The sequence below is a fragment of the Solanum dulcamara genome, chromosome 2 (assembly GCF_947179165.1).
Source record: "Solanum dulcamara chromosome 2, daSolDulc1.2, whole genome shotgun sequence".
Classification (NCBI taxonomy): Eukaryota; Viridiplantae; Streptophyta; class Magnoliopsida; order Solanales; family Solanaceae; genus Solanum; species Solanum dulcamara.
The window spans coordinates 20,310,987-20,338,703 of NC_077238.1; the positions used below are offsets into that span (position 1 = coordinate 20,310,987).

At 38.3% G+C, this 27,717-nt stretch overlaps 1 long non-coding RNA gene and 1 pseudogene across 4 annotated transcripts; one reads left to right on the top strand and one right to left on the bottom strand.

Moving 5' to 3' along the window:
- Positions 1 to 27,717, top strand: LOC129880422 (uncharacterized). 4 transcript variants are annotated; one of them, XR_008765386.1, is made up of 5 exons: positions 1 to 375; positions 450 to 511; positions 19,025 to 19,123; positions 19,221 to 19,267; positions 27,567 to 27,717. It is a non-coding gene; the product is annotated as an uncharacterized LOC129880422 (long non-coding RNA). The 4 variants fall into 4 exon arrangements; XR_008765387.1 differs by having other exon boundaries at positions 19,001 to 19,267; XR_008765385.1 differs by having other exon boundaries at positions 19,025 to 19,267.
- Positions 23,649 to 23,767, bottom strand: LOC129881234 (5S ribosomal RNA; annotated as a pseudogene).

Consider the following 27,717-nt stretch of genomic DNA (forward strand, 5'->3'; position numbering starts at 1 on the left):
CGCCGATAAGACCCTTTAATAAGTTGCTTATTCCCTATATTTTCCATTCCAAATTCTAATTCCAATTTAGCAATTCCCATTCCCAGTTATTGAGTTAGGGCCTTAGGGATTTAGGGCTTTAAGCTTTAGAAAACTCAGCGTCTCAGCGCCGCAGACCACAATTCTCTATTTCTCTTCTCAAATTGCCACTGTAGTCCTCAGAAACTCAGGTGAGGTGAGGCGACGCCGCGATGGAGGTAATCGCTCCTTATAAACTCAGGAGACAGCGAGTCTCGCTCCTCCGCGACGAGTCACGAATTTACTGATTCACTCTTGGATTTTGCTCACTTTTTAGTGCTCAAACGATTTCACTCTCCACCAGCTGCATCTCTTACGGTATATTATTTCGTATAAAAGAAAAAGTTATTTGGCTTTCATTTCTCACAATTCTTCCTGTTTGTTGATTGTAGTTTCTCAGTTTTGGGAATTAAAACTCTGATCAAGCGCTCAAGTTTCTCATTCTCTTGAATCGGTAAGTGTAAATTGCACTTTATTTCACGATTTCATTGCAACTTTTGGATTCGATTAATGAGAAAACTACAATTTAAAATTGTCGAATTGGCATTAAAATTATGATGCTGCAATGTTGCAGCTTGTAGTGTTGTTATTTAGTCTAACTATTTTGCCACGATATTTTTGTTGGGCAGCTTGTAGCCCTATTGTGTTGTTACTCCTGTATTGCAGTGTTGTTGTGTTGTTGTCTTGAGCAGCTTGTGCCTTGTAGTGCTGCACTAGTGCACCACTGTACTGTGCAGTGTGCAACTGATTGGAAATGTAGGTTGTAGTTGTGTTAAATAAATGAACACCACAAGAAAGCACCAGCAAGCAAAATGCAATTGAAGAAATAAGTTCCAGGCATATAGTTGCTCACTTGATTGTGCCACACGCTGCAGTGCTCACTGCTTAGTCCTCAGCTACTGTATATTTATAATTTAGTTACAGTCTAGCACTGATGTTCAATTAAAAAAATTATGTGAAATGTTAACAGTTAACCTGATAACCGAACGGATAAGGCTCAATAACATATTAACCAATATTTTAATAGTTATTTAATAATTTAGAATGTCTACTAATCGATAACCATTGAGTAAAATTGATACCGAATCGATCGATACTCAGCCCTAATTTCCACATTTTAAAACTGATGGAACTAACAAAATTTCATTCTTAGACTCGAAACTCCAAATGATACCAAAATTCACTCTTGAGCAACTTAAACCTTTAAAACACGAAAACTCACATATTACAAATCTTTTCCTCGAAACTCCCAAACTAATTACACAAACGGATCAAATGTGACTCGAAGCAACTATCAGGAGGGATATAATGGTAATTTTCCAAGAATTTTTAAAAAATGACCTTCATGATCATTACATCATCTACCACCAAAAATCATGTTGTTTCTCGAGCATAAGGTAAAAAAGACAATCTTACTTGCCGTTGCAAAGAGTCTGAGGTACAAATTCCAAAGTTCGTCATTGCTCTTCTAAGGGGACCTACTTCAGAGAACCTTACCAAAAATTGAACTCCTGAACCAACAACAACAACAACCCAGTGAAATCCCACAACGTGGGATCTAGAGAGGGTAAAGTGTATGCAGACCTTACTCCTACCAAGGAAGGATGGTTGTTTTCGAAAGACCCTTGACTCAAAAAAGCATAAAAAGATAAGGCTAAGAAATTCAAAACGATTTGTAAAGCAAATAATGAAAGCTTTACAGATAAAATAGAGTAATAAAAGTATAAAAAGTAATAGATAATAACAGAAATTAGAGCACAAGAAATCATAATGTGCTAATGCGCCTACTAATAAGGAAGAATAACGCGACTATGTACTAGCCTTCTACCCTAATATGGGTCCTACACACTCTCCTATCTAAGGTCATGTCCTCGGTAAGCTGTAACTGCGCCATGTCCTGTCTAATTACCTCTCCCCAATATTTCTTCGGCCTACCCGTACCTCTTCTAAAACAATCCATGGCCAACCTCTCATACCTCTGCACTGGGGCATTTGTGTCTCTCCTCCTCACATGCCCAAACCATCTCAGTCGCATTTCCCGCATCTTGTCTTCCACTGAGGCCACTCCCACCTTGTCCTAAATAGCCTCATTTCTAATCCTATCGCTCCTGGTGTGCCCACACATCTATCTCAACATTCTCATCTTGACAACTTTCAACTTTTAAACGTGAGAGATCTTAATTGGCCAACACTCTGCCCCATACAACATAGCCGATCTAACCACCACTTTATAGAACTTGCCCTTAAGTTGTGGTGGCACATTCTTGTCACATAACACTCCAGAAGCGAGCCTCCATTTCATCCACCCTGCCCTAATACGATGTGTGACATTCGTCAATCTCTCCGCTTCCTTGCATGATAGGCCCAAGATACTTGAAACTACTTTTCTTTTGGATGGCCTGGGAACCAAGCCTAACTTCTACGCCAACCTCCTGAGGTGTCTCACTGAACTTGCACTCTAAGTACTCTGTCTTAGTCCTACTCAGCTTAACCCTTTAGACTCCAAGATAAGTCTTCAATCCTCCTGCTTATCATTAACTTTGCTACAAGTCTCATCGATCAGGACTATGTCATCCGCGAAAAGCATACACCATGACATCTCACCTTGAATTTGTCGCGTCAATCCATCCATCACCAAGGCAAATAAAATTGGACTAAAAGCTAATCCTTAATGCAAGCCCATCACAACTGGGAAGTGCTCTGAGTCCCCTCCTACTGTCCTTACCTTGGTTTTGACTCCCTCATACATGTCCTTGATCACCTTAATGTACGCCATAGTTACACCTTTAGCCTCCAAACATCTCCATAGTATCTCTCTTGGAACTTTATCGTAAGCCTTTTCTAGGTCGATGAATACCATATACAAGTCCTTCTTTCTCTCCCTATGTTGCTCCACCAGTCTCCTCACAAGATGGATGGCTTCTGTAGTTGAGAATCCCGGCATAAATCCAAACTAGTTCTCTAAGATAGAAATGCCTCTTCTCACCCTCATCTCCACCTTTCTTTCCCACACTTTCATACTGTGGCTTAGTAGCTTGATACCTCTATAATTGTTGCAACTCTGGATATCCCCCTTGTTTTTGTATAAAGGGATCATTACGCTCGACCTCCATTCTTCGAGCATCGTTGACATCACAAATATGACATTAAATAAGCTAGCCAGACACTCCAAACCTACAAAGCTTGCGCTCTTCCAAAATTCCCCAAGAATCTCGTCAGGTCCGATCGCTCTTCCCCAACGCATCCTATGAACAACACCCTTAAACTCCTCGACCTCAATATTCTTGCAAGACCCAAAATTGTGACACCTCCCTGTATGTTCTAAATCTCCCAACACAATGTCTCTGTCCCCTTCTTTATTCAAGAGTTTATAGAAGTATGACTGCCAACTCTATTTAATGAGAGTCTCTTCTACCAATACTTTTCCATGCTCATCCTTAATGCACTTCACTTGATCCACATCGCGTGCCCTTATGTCCTGCGCCCTTGATGGCCTGAACAATTTCCTATCCTCGCCTTTCTCTTCTAGTTCAACATAAAGGCATTCAAAAGCTGCTATTTTTGCCATCAAAACCGTCGACTTTGCCTCCTTCCTCGCTATCTTATAAAGTTCCCTATTCATCCACTTCTCCATCTCATCCTTGATTTCTATCAACTTCACATACGCCATCTTCTTTGCTCCCACCTTCCCTTGCACTTCTCCATTCCACCACCAGTCCCCTTGATGCCGACTACGACTACTTGTCAAGACTCCCAACACTTCCCTTGTTACAGCTCTAATAAAACTAGCCATCCTATCCTACATACTGGTCGTATCCCTACTACTATCCCATGCCCCCATATCCTTTAATTTATCTGCCATCTCCAGAGCACTAGTTGGGGTCAAACTCCCCCATCTAATCCTAGGTCGATCATCCCCAACTCTCTTCTTCCTCATCATTTTGATCCCTAAATCCATCACCAAGAGCTTATATCGAGTTGTAAGGTTGTCGATTGGGATGACCTTACAGTCTTTGCATATACCTTTATCATCCTTCCTAAGGAGTAAAACATCTATCTGAGTCTTAGCCACCGAACTACGGAAGGTTACCAAGTAGTCCTCCTTCTTTGGGAAACTCAAATTGGCTATCACCAACCCAAAAGCTCTTGCGAAGTCCAAAAGTGAAACTACTCCTCCATTTCTAACTCCGAAGCCAAAACCTCCATGCACATCGTCATACCTTCCTCAAATAGATCTAATGTGCCCATTGAAATCCCCTTCCACGAAAAGCTTTTTAGTAGGCGGAATTCCTCCTACTAATTTATCCAGATCCTCCCAAAAGCTCATTTTCTCCTCCTCGCCTAAGCCCGCTTGCTGCGAATATGCACTAATAATATTCAAAGTGATCCCTTCGACGACCACCTTAATTTCCATCATCCTATCAGTGACTCTCCTAACCTCCACCACCTGATACCTTAAATCACTGTCTACTAAAATGCCTACCCCATTCCTATACTTTGATCTACTAGAGAACCAAAGCTTATACCCATCTATATCTTTAGCTTTAGGACCTACCCATTTGGTCTCCTGGAAACAAGCTATATTAATCTTTCTCTTTTTAAAAATCTTAACTAGCTCTATGGACTTTCCCATTAACGTCCCAATGTTCCAAGAATCTACTCTCAGTCTAGATGCTCCTTTAATCCACTTACCCTTCCTTACCCTCGTCCCCATCCCCATCCTTGAACGAAAGCATGACCCTAGTCTACCATCACTATCCAAAGCCACAAAAACGTGTATGAACTAATAACTTATTCAAAGGTCTAAATACAGTCCAAAGGTGATCTCCAAGTCATGAACTAACTCATGAACATTTGAACCCTCCAAAAACACAGCATGGCCACCAAGACGAACTCCTTTCTCACGTAACTACAAAGGATCCTGAACAATTACTTGCTAACGCCAAGAGAAAATCTGATCCAGTCACCAAACTCGCAAAATATACACAGTACCGCAACCCTTAGCCATAGTACTTCCACTTAACATAGTTCTCTCATGAACTTAAGTTGCCCCGGCTGATTCTTTAGGCCACCCATACTCATTAAGAAGAGTGTAATTAATCTGACCTAGAAGAAGAGACGGTCAAGCTACCGCTCAATGAAAGATTCAATCATGCATATGGAATCTTCTGAATAACACCATCAAAACTACTAAATCAGTAGATGAAAAAACATTTGATGCTCGAAAATGATAAAGTTAGGCCCAACAATCCTAAAAGTCGATCACATAAAGCTAGAAAATGTCCTTGCCAACAAGTTAGCTACCACAACTGCCGAGAATCTACAATTTCCCATAATAAATCCATTATTCGTACTCTCACTAAGGCTCACCCTTGCAGCGTGCTGGTATACTCCTCTTCTGCCATACTCACAATACTCTCTCTAGCATCTATGATTGAAACTTTTTCGGTCATCTGGTTCACACTAGGTAGATTCCTTTGCACACGATCTCTTATGGGGCACTAGCACAACTTAAAATATACCTTTCTCATCAGAACTCAACATATTCACCATAATCCAACAACTGAAACCGACAAATCTAATTTCAACAAAATATCACGACCTTACTAATCCCATACTCATACTTTCGGAACCACTATCAGTACCAAATTCCTTGGAAATTAAATTGTCACTATCTGTAACTCCAAATTATGACTCCTCTTTTTCTCAAATGAAGTATTAACATCCATATCAAGCTAACTCTAAGCATCCTATATTGGAAACTGGCCATATACAAGTCGATATTGCTAACCCCAAATCTAATAGTGCTTTTTTCTTTGAGCTAAAACTCTTAGATCAGATACCAAATCATGATACGATCCCCATACCATAGTCTACAACATAAGGATAATCAATAATCCAATCCCAATCTTGAAAAAGGATAGCTAAACCTACCTCAATAGCCGAAATCGCACCCGAACACCTCTAATTAGAGAACTCTATTAAAATTCCAACTCCAAATCGATCTCCCACTATCAAGAATGTAAAATACACATCACAAGGAGTCCAACAACACCCATATTGCAATGATTCAAAATCGGGGGTAAAATGATCTAAAAATTGCTTAAATTTTGAAAAGGCCGATTCTAAAATTTTATTGCAAAATTAGTTTCTACAAGTCATAAGGAACTCATGGTTGAAAATTCCATTAAAATATTGAGCAAGAATTGGCCTCGAAATAATAAAATCACAAATTTTGAAATTTAGGGAAAAAACCGCAAAAACCCACTTTGAAATATTTATTTTAAAATGTTTTTGGAAGATAAAATCATTAGAAAATGATTTGGAAATGATAAAGAGACTTACCCGAATAACTTTCCTCACAATATTGCTTAAAGATTGTCTCTCTTAAGCTCCAATAGTGTAACAATGGTGGATTAATTAAAAAATAGAGAAGAAAGGAGATGTTTTTAGTAATAAAAATAAAAGTAAAAGGGTTTTTGACTATGTTGACCGTGGGTTGACAGTGTTGACTGCATGTTGACTGCGGTCAATTTGCACCAACACCCTTCAAAACATATTTTAAACCTTCAAAACTCATTCAAAATCCTATAAATATGATCCAATAGTGCAAGTTGATCATAAAACACATTTCGGAACCAATGGAATCGTCAAAAATCAAATCTAAGGTCTTCTTGAGCCGGAATTTAATAAGTCGCAATTAAACCAACTCTAAGTCTCAAAAAGACCAAAACGCCCTCAAGACTTTTGAAAAATAAGATGAAACTTCTTCCATGCCTAAAATAACCTCCTGAATCCAACATAATCATCAAAAATCCAATTCGAGCATCCAAACTCAAAACGTTAAACAAAGTCAAACCTTTATCAAATTTCAATAAAATTTCCAACTTAGGACCTCAAATCTACGAAACTACGTCAAATCTGACTCCGACAACTTTTCTAGACCAATATCCATATTCAAAAACTGATGTAACTGACAAAATTCTATTATAAGACTCGTAATTTGAAATGATATTAAAATTCACTCTTGAGCAATTTAAACCTTCAAAACATGAAAACTCACATATTACACAATTGTTTTTATCGAAACTCCTAAATCAATTATACAAATGGATAAAATATGACTCAGAGCAACTATCAGGAGGGGTAGAATGGTAATTTTCCAAGAATTATTTTAAAAATGACCATCATGGTCATCACTGTTCCATTTTTGAACTGATTTAAAAACGTCCTAGAACTTCGCTATTTGTGTATAAATAGAGATACCACCTATTTTATTTTATATAGAATTAAAAAATTATTTTAAAGGTATTTACTAAAACTCTTTTAGTATCAAAGAACGAGTAATAATTTTGGTGATCTCCCAAGAAAACTGTTAGGTATCTTGAAATATTTGTAAATGTGATTAACCGACAAGTTTAAATTGTTTTTAGCTAAAAGAGTATAATTTATCTAAAAACTAGAGTTGTTTTTCTAGACAAATTATAAAAATAAACTATTTAGCACTTAATTATTTCATTAATCCAATTTGTGGATACTTTTAGCTAGTTTTTTAAAGAGATACTATTCTTTATTAGAGTGTGCTGATATGCCCAAATTACACTTCTCTAATGAAGTATAAAGCGATCATTGATTAAATATAGAACCTAACAGATGTTAGGGTCAATCCTACGAGAAATATGATTTAGATTAAGGTTAATCGTTTATTATTTATTTTGGTAATTAGATTATTTCCGTAAGAAGGGGGGTTAAGTAAAAGTAATTAACAAATCAAATAGCAAGTTTCAAGTAACAAAGCAACAGTTTAATATAATTTTAAATCAATATGAAATGAAACTAGGATGTACGTGTTCCCCACGAATCCTTAACTATATAGACCTTTTTTATTAATAATCCTTTTTAGTAGATTACATGTAGAATCGATAAATTAAGTTCACCTAAGTGAATTTCACTATGCAACATTATCTGTCTACAAGTGTTTGCTTTATTAACCCTTACCAAGGATCCCATAGTTAGCTATCCCTTGATCCATTCAAGCTAATTAGATGATGATGATTAGTCCCAAATCTCGTTATTTAATCCATCTTCCCATTCGTTACCTCCTTAATCCGGCAAGTAAGAATAAGACGAGTTCTAACACTGGCCATCGTTAAAAATAATCAAAGTGAAGAAAAAAATAATACATGTATGCACACTATTCAAGAATCACATTTTATAAGTCTACGTAGTTAATTTTTCATGATTCCCACAACCCTGGTTGTGGAATTAGCTGCTCATAACTACGTGATCACAATCAATTATATTTTGTTTAAAGTAAATCATGCACTTACATTAACGAATATGAGAATTCAAAATCTTCAAATAAAAGCCGAACGTAATTATTGATAAAAAAATCGAGAATTCAAGAATTAAAGTCCAAAAGTAGTTCAAGCTTTTTTGTCAAACCTAAAACACATAATACAAAAATAAACCTAAAGAATGTATTTATATACAACTAATCCTAAGTAAACATGAACTTGGAAAAAACAGGAAACTTTAAGTCGGTTGGGTTCTACGACTCACTTCTACGGATCGTCTTTAGGATGACGAGCTATAGACCCAAATCGTAACACAACCCTTTGCACTGATGAACTCTTCTTCTTCAAGGATGACTTCTACGACTAGTAATCTTCAAAATGACTTGTGTACTTCATTCGTAGATTAGGTCCTGGCTTTCAACTGATGTGGTCTCTTCTAGAGATGTCTTTATGACTCATAGTTATTTGAATGAGTCGTAGACTTGACTCGTAACACCAGATTTGCCTTTATTCCTCAATTTATTTTAACAACTGCTACCTATGACTCATAGAAGTTACTATGACTCGTAGGTTGGCTTCGTAGACTCTAAAATTCCTTCAATCAATGCTGTGTTTCTCTGTTTAATACTCCGACTTAGTTTCCTGCAAAACAAACACAACCAACATCACATCTACTAATAAATACTTAAAAAGATGTGTAATTTATCAATTTTAAAGTATTAAAAGTATCGTAAATCCATGGTATATCAACGCCCTTATCTTCAAATGATTGTTTGTCCTCAAGCGATACTATTATACTAAAATGACACCACGCAACATAAAACCAAGAATCTACAGCAAGCACAAGGCTATTTATTCTTGACCCCTTCCAACTTTCATTTATGATATCCTTGAAACCATTATTTGAAATCAAACTAACTCATATGAATCAATATGAGACATTTCAACACTAATAGAAAATTCACATGCAAAAACAACATTTACTATTTTCATGACTTTTTTGACAATGTCACTTTTGCCCTAACTAAAAAGAAGTCTTTTTTTTCACACATATCATAACTATCTGTTTAAAACTCACTGGAAAACACTCACACTCATAAAAGAAATTCATACCTTCATGCACAATACTATAGGGTTGCCCTTATTTTCAATACTTAGACTCTTGAACAGTTGAAATAGGATCGCTATAGGACTTATTCGGCTTGTAACGTAGGCTTGGGGACTGGTATGGTGTAGTTGGATTTTAGTGACTTTTGTCCCTTCTCAAATACTACTTTAACCTTGATTCCATATCTTACATCCCACAACTTGTTTCACTCTTATTCTTCGATTTTACTTCGGGTGTGGCTTTTGTTTGTTCATTTCTCAGCACTTTTCTTATGATTTATGCTTTTCATTGCTAATACTTACTAAGTTATATTTTCATCTAGTCCACTAACTTTTTTTTCTTTTCTCTCTTCTCTATTGCACATCTCTTTTCACTCCTTTTATTTTCTTATTTTCTTTTCTCATACCCCTTCTCTTCTCGCTTTCCTCTTATAGTAGCCACCCTAAACTTAGACTTTTAGCCTGAGTTGAAGTGTACATTGTCCTAGAAGGGACCAGGTCCAAAAAAAAGGATTACAATTAGCAATAGGGATATGTGAAGTCTACTTTATTTAATAAAAAAGGTCTTTAAGAGGCTCAAATCTTTGGTTCAAAAGGGTAAAATGATATTTTGGTTTGTTCTTTTAACGCTAAGTGGAATCGTTCAACAATGGCCTATGCTCCTTTTCTAATCAACAGTTCAATTATCTAGTACGACCAATGGGGCAAGTATTAGATTGTCACAAATAGTCAGAACACACAAATACCTCACACACACTTGGCATCAAGTTTCATTTTCAATTTATCAATATCTGGTTCACATTTCAGTCTAAGTCATATGTTATCATATCAATTTACATCATGTCACTCAAAGATCCTACATAGTCAATATATCAAAAAAACATTTATAATACTTCAATTAAATTTTGGAGGAGTCTATTTTTTCATTTTAAACCTTCTAGCTATCATGCCATAGATCCCTACTCTTATCTCACATTTACATCCTAAACATGTCACTTCAACATAAACAAAAAGGGTCCTATAGAGAAAATGAACACAAGTAAGAAAACCTCAAAGATTTAATCGAGTGTCTAGGGTACTCAAACTTTGCGTAAATACTTGTATAGTACTAACCACCCAACCGATACTCAAAAAATCATGCCTTGTCTTCAATTCAATATAACAATAGGAAAATTGTAAGGAGGAAAGGAAAAGAACCTGTGGCGCAAAACCCTGAAGTCTATCTAGTGACATCCGAGTCCAATGGTGTGGTAGCAAATGGCTCCATGGCTGTATGTAAATCACCATGAGTGGCGACTTATGATCTCGAAGCTCTAATAGCACGTTGTCTCTCCTCCTCTCATCACAGCTCCTCAGTTAGTCTAGATGCCTGTATGGCTTCCTCTAGATCATGGTGCTCCTTCTTCCTCCTCCTTCTCCAAACCTCAGCAATGTCTGAAGTGTCATCATTAGTGTGGGATCTTTTGTCTCTTGATACCTCAGAATCATCATCTTTAAACAAATCAAACAAACACGGATCTTAGACAGCCGATACTGCAAAAGGGATAAGAGCTGGTGTAGTTAAGGTTGTAATATCGGCACACAATCAATCAACTTCTTTTTAGATGGCCTCTAAGTTAGAATTCGATGAAGTTTGTAACCTCTCATTCAATATAAGCTCAAATGCATCACTCCACGCATATATATGCTGCTCCTGATAAGCCGTGACAACTTCTAACTTAGCCATTGTGCGCTTTTCAAAGTCAACTATAGCTTTTCAGACCCTAGGTTTGAGTTGCTGAATCAGGCGTCCACATTGGGCCTATGTATGAGCTTATGGCTGCATCAAATTCTTTAACGCTTCAGCTGAGATGGTGACCAAATGTATGGGCTATAGACATGGTGTGCTAGTAGACAAGAATGCAGAGACAGTCGAGGCAGCCTTAGATGGATCTATAGTAGGTGTATCATGGTCTGGAATACTTGTCGAATCATCTTGGGCAGGCTATTGGACATTGTCAAATTTGAGTAACCTCACCTCTAGATACAGGGCACGTTGCTAGCTGATAGGATTTGCATTATCTCGGATGAGCCCAAAATCTTATGTCCTATTTACTTTGATTAGTGTGTCGACCCCTGCAATTAATGGTACTGTGGCCTCGCAACACAAGGAAAAAATAAGAAAAAGGAAAGAAATTATAGTATTCCTCTGAATGGCCCGCTCATGTATCTCAGTGATGATGATCTTGATGAAGTTGACCTCATATCCAACCATCAAACCAGAGACTATCACAACTCGATTTGGAGTCATATGATTGTCGAGATTGGTCGGGCAAAGGCAGTGATGGACAATGGCCCACCAAACCTTAGCTGCGTTATTCAATGAAGCTCTCTTGATCGGGGTTGGATGAGATGTCCAATTTGCAGCTATACGTTTTTCAGTGATGTAATCGGCAACCCATCTCAGAAGTTCTCCATGTTTCACTGGATCCCTTATCGTATTTTTGTCCCAAACCACTTTTATCTTGTGATTAAACTCGGTCGTGGGGGCTGCCTATGGAAAATTTGGGTGATATATAACCGGTCAGACCATTTCCTCAAATAAATAAACTAGGATATCCCCAACTAGTATGGTCAACAAAATATGCTGCTCCAACTCCTTAACCTTGGATGGAGCTGTCTTCTTGATGGTTGCCGCGTAAGATACATAAAACTCTCGTATCATAGGATTATTGTAAGTGATCGAATGTTCTACCATCCACTCACATCTATGGTGGCGAAAGGGATCACAAATCTTTAGGACTGCCTCAAGATCGGTTGTGATAACTCGCGGCTCCTTAGTAATGGGACGTCTGAGGTTTTAGCGGTCATTCTTTTCTTGTTCCTTCCATTCCATCATTTTGTTTCCCCGCAAACATGGAATGGTATGTATGGTCGCTTGAATATTGATGTTCCCTCGGACACTGACCCAAAGGCATATTGTGCCACCGACTCATCGTCTTTCTCCTCTGCCTCAAATAATTCCCTCTCATAGGGGATATTAATGGTGCTACAGTGTGAGGAGGAGGAGAGTCTCCACTTGGTTCCTAAACCAGGATGATTTGTTTGAAGTGATTAGATTTGGTTCGCCATACCAGAAGGGTCTCAGAGTCAAGGGAGTATTTATCCTTGGACTCAATAATCTCAGTGTCCGTTGGTGCATTCCATATCCATTGTTTTAAATTTCAACGGGTTCCTTCTTTGAACTCATTTTCTTTCCACCACCCCTTTTTGGGATTTGTTTGGGAGGCATTGTACCTCCGGAGTAAGAGTTAGTACACATACTTAACACAAGAACAAAGAAATGAGAAAGAAAAATTACACTGACAGTCTATTATTTTTTATTCTATGAGATATGTGTACGGATCGTAGAAGACACTACGACTCATAGAACTTACTCGTAGAATTAGGCCTGCAAATTTTAGCCTCTAAATAGGATCTACGAGTTAACCTTATGACTCGTAGAAGTTTCTACGGATTATAAGGTCATTCGTAGATTCTGTTCTATGCCAACTATTTTTGGGTACTGAACTTGTACGAGTCAACCCTATGATCCGTAGAAAAATATACAAATCATAGGATGTACTCATACAAGTTATATGTCCAAACACTTAGTTACTAGAAATTGACAATTGATTTTGATGAGTCAAAGTGGCGAGCTGTAGAAAATTCTAAGACTCATAATTTGATTCGTAATGGTTGATGCTTCTGAGGGTTGATCACTGATCCTCATGTCCTCTTTAAGAGGGGTAACTATGAATCGTAGGTTACGACTCGTAGAAAACCCCCGAGTGTGAAAACTCTAAGTTCAGTGATTGCCCTCAAAAGTTACAAGCATGATTTTTATTTCAACCCACTTTTTCAATTAGATTTATATCATAGGACTGTGATGGCAATCAAGCCACACCCGCTCTCAATTTTAATTGTTACCCTTAGCCATATTTCACATGTTCAACTAATCCAATGAGCCCTAATTTCACAACCCACCCTTCATAAAGTTTCAAACATATTTCTTCTATTGTTTAGCAATTGGGCGCACAATTTATCAAAAAAAATGGAAGTGAGAACCAAACCTACCTTAGTGTGGGAGTTGCTAAAGAACAATAGTAGCCCTAGACTTCACTGTGCTTGCCTTAAGGAGATTTGTAGTGGGGTGTGTGGATGATGATAATTAGGATGGAGATGGTTGTTTTGATGGAAGATATAGGTGGAATTTGGGGGGGGGGGGGAGAGGAGCAATAAGGTTCGTTTGAGAGAAAATGGAGAAGGATTTTGAACTTTCAGTCTTTATATTTCTTTTTATTGCGGGTCAGGTTGATTTGTTTTTAAATAAATTGGAAATTAAAAATAGTTAGTTACAACTCATAATAGTTATTACGTGTCATAAACAAGCTTTGTAACTTGCCTTTGATAATTAGGAAAGTTCAGAAAACATAGCTGGAGTCCACGAGTGTAGGCTATGAATCGTAGAAGTTTTTACGATCCGTAGAGTACACTCGTAGACTTAAAGCTTACATGTATGATATTTTGATCTTTATGAGTTGAGTTTACAATCTGTAGACACTTATACGACCTATAAAAACAACTCGTATGCCTTTCTGGTCCTTTGAGTTTTCAGTATTTGCATTTTTACATGGGCACGTACTCATATTTTGGCCTATTTTTATTTATTTTATGACTCTATTTTGACACGGATCCTAACGTACTCTATTCTATCCTAAGAACTAACAAGTGAAAGTAAATAAATAAATCAATAAAAAGACAAAACAAAAGAAAAAAATAGCTTGGGTTTCCTCCCAAGTGGCACTTGATTTAACATCGCGGCACAACACATATTTGCCTAGTTACTCAGACTTCACTAAGCTTCCATGCTTACACAGTTTTGATCTCATCCTCAGTGCCCATATATGATTTGATCCTTTGACCATTAACTTTGAACTTTATTACATCCTAAGCCCAGTTGTCGAAACACTGCTAGCGGTATCAAATTTATGCTAGCACTCAAGTTGCACAACGCCTTTGCAAAGTTGAATGCCCCTATGGTACATGGTCTGGTGAATGCTCTAGGGTCCTCTTTTTTCTTCACAAGTAAGCGAGTAGTTATTGCACTACAAGGACATAAGTTGTTGGTTAGTTTAAAGCTCATTGTTCTTTTCTTTGTGGAAAGATCCTTCATAAACTTCTCATATACAGGCATTTTCTCCAATGCCTCCATCAAAGGAAAATTCATAGTAATTTGTTTCAGCATGGAGATAAACTTAAGATATTTCCCATCTTCAGCCTTCTCTTTCAATCTTTGCAGAAAAGGCGAAGGAGGTTATGGCATTGGAATTGGAGTTGAAGTAGCTTCTTTCTCATTGCTAGATGTCTCATCATGTTTTTTATCTTCTTTCTCAAGCTGTTGTAGTATCTCTTTGTTTAGAATCTTGGACCTCTGATTTGTACCAACACCAAAATAGCTTTTTGAAGTTTCGGTATCCCTAGTACTCCAAGCTCGGTCAGTCTTTGCAAAATAATTGAGTTTCTCCGCAGCCTCTTAAAAAGTGTTGGCCTAGAATGATCCTCCAGTAATATCTGCAACAACTTTTCCATTGTCATTAAGTGTGTGGTAGAATAGCTCAAGAAGTGACTTATCGGCTTTTCTGTGATTTGGCACACTTCGTAGATACTTTACAAATCTTTCCCAAGCTCCATTAATTGACTCTCCAAGAATCTATTAGAAATTATTGATTCAGTCTCTTAGCTTCAGCTTCTTTGACAATGGGAAATACTTGTCGATGAATGCCTCTTGTAATTGATCTCATATTATGATGGAATTGTATGGAAGTTCAGACAACCAAATTATAGCATTGCTGGTAAGTGATAATGGAAAAATGCACAATCTGATGACATCCATGGTTATCTCTGGGTCACATACGCTGCTCTTGCAAACATACACCACATTATTAAGATGGGTGTAAGGATCCTCGGATATCAGGAAAGAAAATAGTCCTCGAGTATGAAGCATTTGAATTAGTCTGCTTGTATTGTTGAACTTAGTTTCAGGCAGTAATAGAGGTAACACAATGGCACTAGTAGTTCCGATAGCGTCATGGTTGACTCCATAATTGTTCCATATACGGAAGTCAGGTCGCTTCCTGGGTGGAGGAAATTCTCCCACTATAGGCTGATTATTGAGAACATTTTGTGGTTGATGTTGCGGTACATTATCTTGTTTCCCTCTAAGTCTGTAAGACCCCAAAAGTTGAAAAGTTAGAACAAAAGAAAATATCTCAAGGTGTGACTGTCTCTTAGTCTATGACTCCACATACGACTCATAGTCACTCCTAAGACTCGTAGGGATGAGTCTTAGAGGGAGATTTTGAGCCTTTTCAGGACCAAATCTCAGAGAAGCCCTATGACTCAACAATATGAGTCGTAGGCCTATTGATGATTTGTAATATTGATTCATATAGAAACTTTAGAGACTCAGAAAATATACAGGTTTTTAGGGCCTACAACACGACTAGGGTTTACGACTCATAAGTGTTGATGAGTTGTAACCATGAATCATAGGAAGGAATTAGAGGCTTTGAAATCAGGGTCTTCTCAGGCCTGCAGGACGACTCACGATGACGAGTCGTAGGACTTATTATGACTCGTATGAGTTAATTTATAGGTCCAAAATCTAGATTTAATAAAGGGTAATATTGTTTTATCCCCAAGTCCGGTTCAATAAACCTAGTCACTTTTATGGTCAAGTTCAAAGCCTATAAACACCAAACCCTTCAAATTCCCCTCTTATTCTAATTCATTCTCCTAAATTTCCCTAAGGCAATACAAAGCAATTCTCTCAAGGTTCTCATACAGTTCCAAGCTAGGGTTTCAAGAGCATTCTTCTTCAAATTCTGAGTTAATTCACCAAGGTATGTGGGGATTGATCCATGAGTTTCTTTCACCCATGGAGTCCTAAGGTATTTCCTCCAAGATCTCTTTAAATTTCATTAGTATCTAACCCTAGTTGATGAATTGCATTGGACTGTTTTAATTACATTTTCAATTGCTTTCAATGATCATTATAAGCATGATTCTACATTAATTGCATGATTGCAAGTTGATTTATGAATTACCATGCATGAAGTTACTTTAATGATGATTTACATGAATTATGCTTATGATTTTCAAAGAAAGCTTTTATGAAAGAGTTGAAATTTATGATTGAATGATGAAAGTTGCAATAATGATCCAAGAAAGTTATTATGGTATGATAAAGAAATTCTCACACAAATTGTAATTTAAGATGGTCATAAGGATAATTCTCACCAAATTTATGGATTCTTATGAATAACCAAGTTAATGAGCTACTCTAAAAATTATTTTCACAATGAAGTTAATGATGATGTTTCTATATTTTAATGAATTCCATTGGGATATTGACTAAGCACCAAGAGAATTTCTAGGTGGAGTTCAGTCCGGTAACGCAGTTAGTTACCCAAAAGAATTCTAGTAGCAACCTAAAGTCTCAGACTATGTTGCCACCGTAGGTTGCCTTATGGCTTAGCTAGTGGATCCACATATAGCTCATAACATTAAAGTTGTTTTCACGAAGTCTACCTTGGTAAGTAGCCTCTCTTTTCTTGATGTGGAGGTTACATCGGATTCCATATTATCACTCGCATGGTCTTAGATGTTGGTTAAAGGTCTTATCCCACACAAGTTATATGCAAAGATGTAAGTTTTACTATGAAGTTCTATGATGCATTAACCATAAGTTTTCATGTGTTTTTAAATACTTTTAAGCTGTATTCATGTTCATTTATGACTGGTCATGCATCCTATGATATATTGTTCACGTCCTATTACTTGTTCATGCATACATCACATACTTAGTACCTTCTATGTACTAATACATATTTTGCCTATATTGTCTCATAAGGTAGGGATGAATGATACTCACGCTCCTCACATTTGTGGCTAGAGTTGACTTAGCATTCTTGAGTTGTTATTGGTGAGTCCTCATTCATCGGGGACGGGATTTTCTTTAATATGTTACTTTGACTTCTTTTATGATTCGGGTGAGTTAGGAGCTTGTCCTAAGCTCCCATCAAGTCTAGTATAGAGACATATTTAGACGTTGAAAGATGATGTAGTCCATGTTGGACATTTGAGTTAGGTTTACTTCTCCTTTGACTTCGATGTTGAGTTAATTCTTCCTCTTATCTTATTATGTTCATTTACCTTATGTAGGCTATGTATGATAAGATGACTTGGTTGGAATCCTTCGGATTTCTGATCACCGTGTCACGTCTAGGACCTAGGCTCGAGTTGTGTCACCAATTTCGTGTCCATCATTGTTATTTGTTACACCCCACACTTTTAAACTCGGAATGTCTCTTAAGTTCCTTAGAGATTATCATGTGAGCCAGATACGCTACGACACTATCAAACGACTCTAAGGAGGGGAGAATGTGATACCCTATTGTAGAGAAGGTTGAAAATAGAGTCATAAGAATCCGAAAGGAATTAGAGGCCAGGTGATGAGTCGTAGGACTCGATTTACCCACATAAGCTACTAACTTGGAAGTCCTACATACCAAAGCTACTTGAGTACGTACCAAGCTTACGTAGCACTGATTACATAGGTTCTTAAAATAAGATGAGATTACGAACCCACGAGGAAGAGGAGAAGATGACACGTGGCAGCCAATGAAGGCGTGACATATGGCAGAGCCTCAAGCAAGAAGGTGACCCACCTGCTTGGGGGAGGTGGGCCCCACTACCACGTGGCATCCCTACCTTGCTTGCATGGACACGGTGGCCCAATAAGGGCTGGACACGTGTCACCTCTTGGGACCACATATATGTATGTATATGTAACATATACTTCATTTCCTACACTTAAATCTACAGCAAAACAAAGAATACAAACCCTAAGTCTAGAGAGAAACTAGCGACGGTTTGGAGGAAAAAAATAGGTAAGTACCGATTTTGTTTCGTGAATTAATTATTTAGGGTATCCTACGATGATATAGCGATGTTTTAAAACTTAAAAATCCATTTTGGGGCAGCAAGGACGAGCTACAAATAGTCCGCTACTTTCAGCACGTTAAAAAAGTATCTGAGGTGCAATTTTGGCCAATTTCGGGTAAGGTAAGGCTTCTCCTTTAAATTTGGGATTTATGGGGTCGTTAAGAAGTGTATTATACACCTTGTATACTGCAATAAGTGTAATTAAGTCATGGAAATGCTCGATATTCGAAATAAACTAAATTGGAATCGTTATAGTTAAATTGTAGTGGAAATGAGGCATTGTGCGTGTGGGGGATGCTGATGGTCGTGTGGTGGTGTGTTGCAGGGACTAAAATTGTTCTAAATGAGGTGGGGGATCTTCTGGTTGCGGTCACATGACCCCCCGCTTCATACGGTTAAAGGTTTTGCAAAACGGAAACTAGAAACCTTATTTTGGGATCGTAGTTTCGAGCGAGTCGTTTGGAGTTTATGTTGTATATTGTTTATATGAATTTCTTAAACATATGATGCAGGTTGTTGTTTTTGGTTGTATGTAGGTATTAGGAGTGAAATTGGGAATTCGGATAGGGCACATTATATGGGAGGTGCTGTCCAATTTTCGTTCGCCTTAGCTAATTAAGGAACTAATCGAGAAGGTGAAAGAGGGATTGAGTGCTATGAATACTCATGTGTTGCCTAAGGTCGTGGAAAGCCAAGGGTTGTTAATATTCATGTTGATTTTATGATACTTAGGTTCAAATAATGACAAGATGAACGGGATAAGAAGTAACCCGAAACAGGTATGTGAAGCTTTCTCTTGGCATGTTTTTGACATAAGTAGGTAAAGCCTATCCTTCCTTTCTTTTGGGCATGTATTAGATTTAAGTGACTAATGATATGTGTATGAAGCTTGGGGTAACTCTATTCATGAGCTCTGAACATGATTCATGATTCATAATTCGTATTCACTTCTGAATGTTAAGACTCTTAAAATAGTTAAGCCCCTATTCCTCGAGTCTTCTCTATGACTATATAGTAATTGATTAGACGGAGCCCTTCTTTTTCCTAAAGACTCTGAGATAATTAATGCTCAGCTTCTATAAGATATTTCACATTGGTATGTGTCTAATATTTCCAAAACTCCTTTTTACTTAGTCCTTAGTGATAGTTAGAGGGTATACGTTAGATACTTCCTACCCTGATCTCCATGTAATGGTTCGCTTGAGGACTTCATTGAGTCTCAGATAATGATTTAAACTATGTTTTGTTTCTCACTACTCTACTTGTGTATATTGTAACACTTTTTCTCCGAGTCCCGGGCCCCGATTATCGGATTCATGCATAATTCCACTGCATTGTCCATCGCGCCCTCACTAGAGGGCCGGGTACATATGTATATATGTGATGATGTGTTGTAATAAGGAGGTGATGGTTCTATAGATATGATTCATCGGATCCTTGATGGGGCCGGCTATATTGATAATTTGAGCATACATGTTTTTATAAATCACAGAGTACAGATATAGATTCCTTATATGATATTTTATCCCCTGCTTTTCTATTTCAGACATGCCTCCAGTTGTATTGTGTTGTGTTTTACATACTCAATACATATGTCATACTGACCCCTTTTCTCGAGGGGCTGCGTTTCATGCCCGCAGGTATAGGTACAGGTTTTGGGAGTCCGTTAGCTTAGGATTCCGCTCAGCTTAGATGGAAGAGGCTCCATTGTATCGGAGCTTAGTTTTTGGCACTAGCCATTAATGTATAGTATTGTTTTGTTATTCAGGGGTATGGATGGGCCCCTGTCCCGCCATATGTTGTCATTAATATTATTAGAGGTATGCAGACATATATATGTGGGTTGTATGTATTAGTTTGGTTCAGCTGGGTCTACATGATGTATAATATATGTTATTATGTTATGGCAGCCTTGTCGGCTTGCGTGCCCTTTCATGCTATGATGCAAATGACAGAGGCTACAGATATATGAAAATATTATTGCCCAATAGGGCTCTAATTCATGGCGTTCTATTGTTTGTAGTCCGGTTTGAGTACACTTGATTTATATGCATTGCATGTTTATAATTTGACGTGACCACAACTGATAGATATGTATATAGGGGGTCCAGGTCGGACCCCAATTGCGGCCTACAGAGTTGGGTCGTGACAAAAGTGGTATCAGAGCAGTTCATCCTTAGATTGTCTGCAGATCGTGTCTAGTAGAGTCTTGTGTATCAATGTGTTGTGCGCCACATCTATAAACAGGAGGATACAGGACATTTAGGATGTTACTTGTCTTCCACATCTGAGATCATGCTATAGACCCGAGTCATAGGATAATTTCTTATACTAACCTTGGCTTTTAGCAGAAGGACGACATCAATAGAAGAAAGTAATTGACGACATGGGAAGTTATAAAGCACGCAGGTAAGTAAAGGCACGAGAGATATCTGTTGGGTAAGGTATTGACGTATGATTGAAATGTAAAGGCAAAACCTGAAAGAAAAGTAGATAGGGAAGGGCAACAAATACAGTTCGAAGTTTAGGTAAGTCCATTATTTTCATACTATTGTTGATATTAAAAGCCCTGTGTGGCTGTGATATGAGATGATATTGGAAGCCCTGTGTGGCCGTGATATGATATGAATATATATATGTTTTGGCCCCGTGAGGCATTGTTGGTATTTTCTGCGTACAGGTTTGGGATAAGTAAGAAGTATAGAGGAAACTCTGCCGAAATTTTCCCAGAACAAGAAAAAGGAATGAAACATAGATTCTTAAGATGTCTTGGAAATTGATACCAAGTACCCCTATTATGTTTAGCTAAAGATGTAAGAGGCACCCTTCATGTCGTCGATAAGGGGTACCTTTTTTACTTGGAGAATGTTATTTTGGAGAAGAAAAAGCCTATTCGAGCACTAGAGTTCAGACCACGGTATCTCCAGCCGTATTTGTGCCGTAGGAAAAATAGGGGGCTAAGGTTGAGGGATAAGATGTCCCGCAATTGAGTTTCACTCTTTTTGAAGAAGTACCAAGCCCCAACTGCTAGTTGTAAACTAGATAAGTTGTTCATAACTCGAGGATAAATTCAGAAGGAGACCAAGTAGGTCAAGTATTAAAAGAAGTAATGTGATGTTTAAGAGGTTCTAGTTTCTTCCAACAATGGTTGAAAAAGGGGTTATGATAACAGTTTATAGTTCTCCACTGGCTAATTGGGGAAAGAACTTCTAACAGAAGCACCTCAAAGAGATGTCAGGAACTGAATATGAGTACGAACTAAAAGGGGGATATGTAAGTATGAATTTAACGGTGTGATACAATTTTACAGGGATAAAGTAGGACCACTAGTAAGGCGCACTTGGTATACGTTGACTAAGTTAAAAGCCTGTGTTGGATACATAGTAAGGGAAAGGGGCATAAGGTATAAATGAATGACACGTGTACACAATGTCGCCCCAAAAATAACGGAGCCCTTACAAGACAAAGACGACAGACTTAGGGAATAAATGGTGCAACTTACATTCACCCCAAGAAACAAAGGATATAGGTTGGGATAAAGCTACTACTTCGAGAAAACCTTGAACAGTTGTCATCGGAATACTAGCACCGCCTAATTGAAATTGGAACGACTACAAGTACTAATTAAATTTTGATGAAGATAAGTAAAAGGTGGCCTTGGGCAAGTTGTTCCATGAGTCCTATTACTCAAGTATAGATTAATAGATGAGGTATCGCACTATGTATGAAAAGGTTCTCGACACTTTGTGATTTAGCCAAGGTTTCGTGCGCGGATAACCAGGTTATAAAATATACAGAAAGATGGGGACATGATACAATAGCAAGTAAATTGGGGAAGGATATAAAGGTATAAGTACCCTCTAAAGGGGGGAAGTCAATGAGAGAGTGGCAAAGGTAAGGTGAAGGTAATTGATAGGATAACATATTTGAGAGGGATGTTTAAGTTTCAATAAGAACCCGGACTGAACTAAGTCAGGAAGGTCTGGAAGTCACCGATAATGGAATGGAAGTCAGAATGCAATGTAAGGCAGTGTTAAGAAGATTTCAATAAGACCTTGAATGACATAACGCTAGAAGGTGGGTGCGTATAAAAAGAAAAGGGCTTAACAATGAAAGGATATTGAATAACTTAAGGGACACTACGAAGGATAATGACAACATGCTAGACCAAAAGCCAAAATGTTGGCTACAGAGTTGGTCACAAATGATGTTGCGATAGATAAATAACCAAGGAAAAAGGAACACGAAACCTCCTATGATAGGGGATGAGAAGAGCAAAGAGTAAATAAGGTAAAAGAAAGAAGTATAACAAGATGGGACAAGTAAGTTTCAATGTGAGTAAGATGTGTACAGTAGAATAAACCAGGAGACGGAAAGACTACGTCTACCTCCTACAAGTTGCATCCGAAGGGTTGTACGACCTACGTATATATATATATAGACATCATGTTAAGTGAGGAAGTACGGGGAAAAAAAAGAATAGGGGTCCAAAAATGAAAATACCATTATGATATTTTGGATACCCTACCGAGAGATACGGGGATAGGTTAAGCCGAACAATAGGGATGGAATTAATACTATGGACAAAGTAAGACATGACCACGGTTAGACCAAAGATCTACCCCGACACCGATGGTAGAATAAGGGACGAAACATCAGGATAACACATGAGACCTAGCGAAATGACGCTCAGATATTTCTCAGGTTAAGTTGAGCACCTTTTCACATTCTCATAAAGGTAAAGGAAGACATGAGATAACAAATCTAATTTGTTACCAGCCGGGATAAGAAAAGTGTAAAATGGGTTAAGTAAGATGGGTAGAACTAGCTGATTACTACAGGATGGCGAGCTCATATGCCAAACTTCTTTGGGATTATGCCGGCTAATGATAGACAGAACTCAAAGCGGCTATAAAGGTCACTATATGAACGAACTTTAGCGCTACTTAGTAGCCAACCCTAATGAATGGGTGCATACAAAAAGGGGTGAATACAGTAGGGGACTAGGGACGTGGTTATAGTGGAACTAAAGATCTACCCCTATACCGGTTGCAAGATAATAGAGGAAAGGGCAAGGCAAAATACGAGGAATAGCGAGACCATGCTAAGGTAAATCTTGGCTAAGTTGAGTGCCCCACACATTATTGGAAGGATTACAATGAAACGCGACACGAAGACTTCCAGGGAGGTCACCCATCCCAGTATTACTCTCGCCCAAGCATGCTTAACTTCAAAATTCTGATGGAATTTAGTGCATTAGTGCTGGTATGATTGCGCGAGATGGAAGGATCTGAACTAGCGATGGAGAAACGACATGGGATTATGTACCTATGGTACTATAAGTTAGGTTAAGGGAATTGTAAAAAGGGATTAAGGGAAACCATCAGGATTAGCTAATTACTAACTAATGGCTCACTTGAATGCCACAGTTCTTCAACATATACTGGTTAATGATACGCAAACCACAGAATGGCTATATGCGCCAGTGGGTGAGGGAATTTCGACACCACTTGGCAGCCAACTCTAAGGATTGAAAAGCAAAACCTAAAAGATAAGAGTACCAGTTAAAGTTATGAAAAGAGTCGAGAGGGACTATACGAAGCTAAGGATTCCCAAATGATCAACGTCATTACGCACCTATTCTATACTCTTTTAGAGTAGGGTGCTATACGGGTTATTGTGAGTAGTCTAATGAATCATCCCATTTGTTTTCAATCAAGACCACCTATGTAGCTGGAACTAGGTGAAGTTATAGGACAAAGAGGTAGTAAGGTTACGTGAGGTTTCCCCAGCTAATATATCAGATAGAGGAACTTTAATTATGATTAACGTCTGGAGATCAGTCCAAAAAGAGATCGGGAACATAGGTAGCTCTTAGTACCCCAATTTTCCCTCGAGCTGCTGGACGAACTGAGTTCACTATTAGACGCTAGAAGATATATCGCTAGCTGAGGTGTTAACTTCGAAGGTAGCTGGGATTATTATCCATCACCTATCGAGTTGCCTACCATAATAGCTACCACTTCGGTATCCCAATGACCCCGTACAAGATTGGTGGGGCAGGACGTGTAAGTCCCCTATTAGTTGAATCGAGGTTTGAAAGATTAAGCCAGTTGAACCAAACATGATTAAGCAAGCTATTGACTAGTAGCCTAGAGTCGACAGAAGTGACATACAAATAATCGACATCGATGTGCAGAGTTCAAACTGACGATTAGGTATTCGTAACAGGATCACCCAGGAAGGGAGTAAAAAGATTTGGCCAAAAAAGGAAACTTAACCCAAAATACATTAGACCTTATCGAGTTGCTGATAAGATGGACAAAGTTGCTCGTCACTTAGATCTATCGCCTGATTACGAAATTATACACCCGGTACGTCTATTCGAGTACTTCACAATGTACTGGTGATCCACCCAGCATGTGTCCCATAGATGATGTCCACGAAATGGAATCCCATGAGGAACAACCTATAACCATCTTAGAACGGCAAATTAGAAGGTTGCGAACTAGGATGTGACTCCCGTCAAGGTATTTTGGCAAAACAAATACCAGAAAGAAGGTGCCCTGAGAAGTTAAAAAGAAGATAGAAAGAAGATATCCAGACTTGTTCCCTATGTACAAAGGTAGCCTAAACCCCTAAATGGATTGAGAGACGACGGTTATATAGAACCCCCGAGATCCTTGCGAAACCCTACGAGGTAAGTTAACATTCGGGGACGAATGTTCTAAAGGGGGAAAGGATGTTACACCCCACACTTTTAAACATGGAATGTCTATTAATTTCCTTAGACATTATCATATGAGCCGGATATGCTACGACACTATCAAACGACTCTAAGAAGGGGAGAATGTGATACCCCATTGTAGAGAAGGTTGGAAATAGAGTCATAAGAATCTGGAAGGAATTGGAGGCCAGGTGATGAGTCATAGGACTCGATTTACCCACATAATCTACTAACTTGGAAGTCCTACATACCAAATCTACTTGAGTACGTACTAAGCTTACGTAGCATGGATTACATAGGCTCTTAAAATAAGATGAGATTACGAACCCACAAAAAAGAGGAGAAAATGACACGTGGCAGACAATGAAGGCATAACACATGGCACCACCTCAAGAAAGTAGGTGACCCACCTTCTTGGGGTCAAGTAGGTGACCCACCTGCTTGGGGGAGGTGGGTCCCACTGCCATATGGCAGCCCCACCTTGCTTTTATTGACACGGTGGCCCAATAAGGGCTGGACACGTGTCCCCATTAGGGGATGGCACATTTCACCTCTTGGGACCACATATATGTATGTATATGTAACATATACTTCAGTTCCTACACTTAAATCTACAGCAAAACAAAGAAAACAAACCCTAAGTATAGAGAGAAACTAGCGATGGCTTGGAGGAAACAAATAGGTAAGTCCCGATTTCATTCTGTAAATTAATTATTTAGGGTATCCTATGATGATATATCTATGTTTGAAAATGTAAAAATCCATTTTGGGGCAACAAGGACGAGCTACAAACAGTCCGCTACTTTCAGCACGTTAAAAAGGTTTTCGAGGTGCAATTTTGGCCAATTTTGGGTAAGGTAAGGCTTATCCTTTAAATTTGGTCTTTATGGGGTCTTTATGAAGTGTATTATACACCTTTTATACTGATGGAAGTGTAATAAGGTCGTGTAAATGCTTGACGTTCGAAATAAACTAAATTGGAATCGTTATAGTTAAATTGTAGTCAAAATGAGGCATTGTGGATGTGGGGGATGCTGCTAATCGTGTGGTGGTGTGTTGCAGGGACTAAAAGTTTTCTAAAGTATGTGGGGGAGCTGCGTTTTGCGGCCACATGACCCCCCACTTCGTACGGTTAAAGGTTTTGCAAAATGAAAACTAGAAACTTTATTTTGGTATCGTAGTTTCGAGCGAGTCGTTTGGAGTTTATGTTGTATATTGTTGATGTGAATTGCTTCAACATATGCTGAAGGTTTTTGTTTTTGGTTGGATGTAGGTATTAGGAGTGAAATTGAAATTCGTATAGGGCACATTATAGGGGAGGTGCTACCCGATTTTTGTTAACGCCTTAGCTAATTAAGGAACTAACCGAGAAGGCGAACGAGGGGTTGAGTTCTATGAATACTCATGTGTAGCCTAAGGTTCTGGAAATACAAGGGTTGTTAATACTCATATTTCTTTTATTTTACTTAGGTTCAAAGAACGATGAGACGAACGGGATAAGAAGTAACCCGAAACTGGTATGTGAAGCTTTCTCTTGGCATGTTTTTGACATAAGTAGGTAAAGCCTATTCTTCCTTTCTTTTGGGCATGTCTTAGATTTAAGTGACCAATGATATGTGTATGAAGCTTGGGGTAACTCTATTCATGAGCTCTGAACATGATTCATGATTCATAATTCGTATTCACTTCTGAATGTTAAGACTCTTAAAATAGTTAAGCCCCTATTCCTCGAGTCTTCTCTGTGACTGTATAGTGATTGATTAGACAGAGCCCTTCTTTTTCCTAAAGACTCTGAGATAATTAATGCTCATACTTTTATAAGATATTTCACATTGGTATGTGTCTAAGATTTCCAAAACTCCTTTTTACTTAGTACTTAGTGACAGTTAAAGAGTATACGTCAGATACTTCCTACCCTGATCTCCAAGTGATGGTTCACTTGAGGACTTCATTGAGTCTCAGATAACGATTTAAACTATGTTTTTTTCTCACTACTCTACTCGTGTATACTTTAATACTTTTTCTCCGAGTCCCGGGCCGGGTATTGGATTCATGCACAATTCCACTACATTGTCCATCGCGCCCTTACTAGAGGGCCGGGTACATATGTATATATGTGATAATGTGTTGTAATAAGGAGGTGATGGTTCTACAGATATGATTCACCGGATCCCTGATGGGTCCAGCTATATTGAAAATTTGAGCATACATGTTTTTATAAATCACAGAGTATAGGTACAGATCCTTATATGATATTTTATCCCCTGCTTCTCTATTTCAGATATACCTCCAGTCATATTGTGTTGTGTTTTACATACTCAGTATATGTCGTACTGACCCCCTTTTCTCAGGGTGCTGCATTTCATACCCGCAGGTACAGGTACAGGTTTTGGAAGTTCGTTAGCTTAGGTTTCCACTCAGCTCAGCTGGAAGAGGCTCTATTGTATCAGAGCTTAGTTTTTGGCACTGGCCGTTGATGTATAAGATTGTTTTGTTATTCAG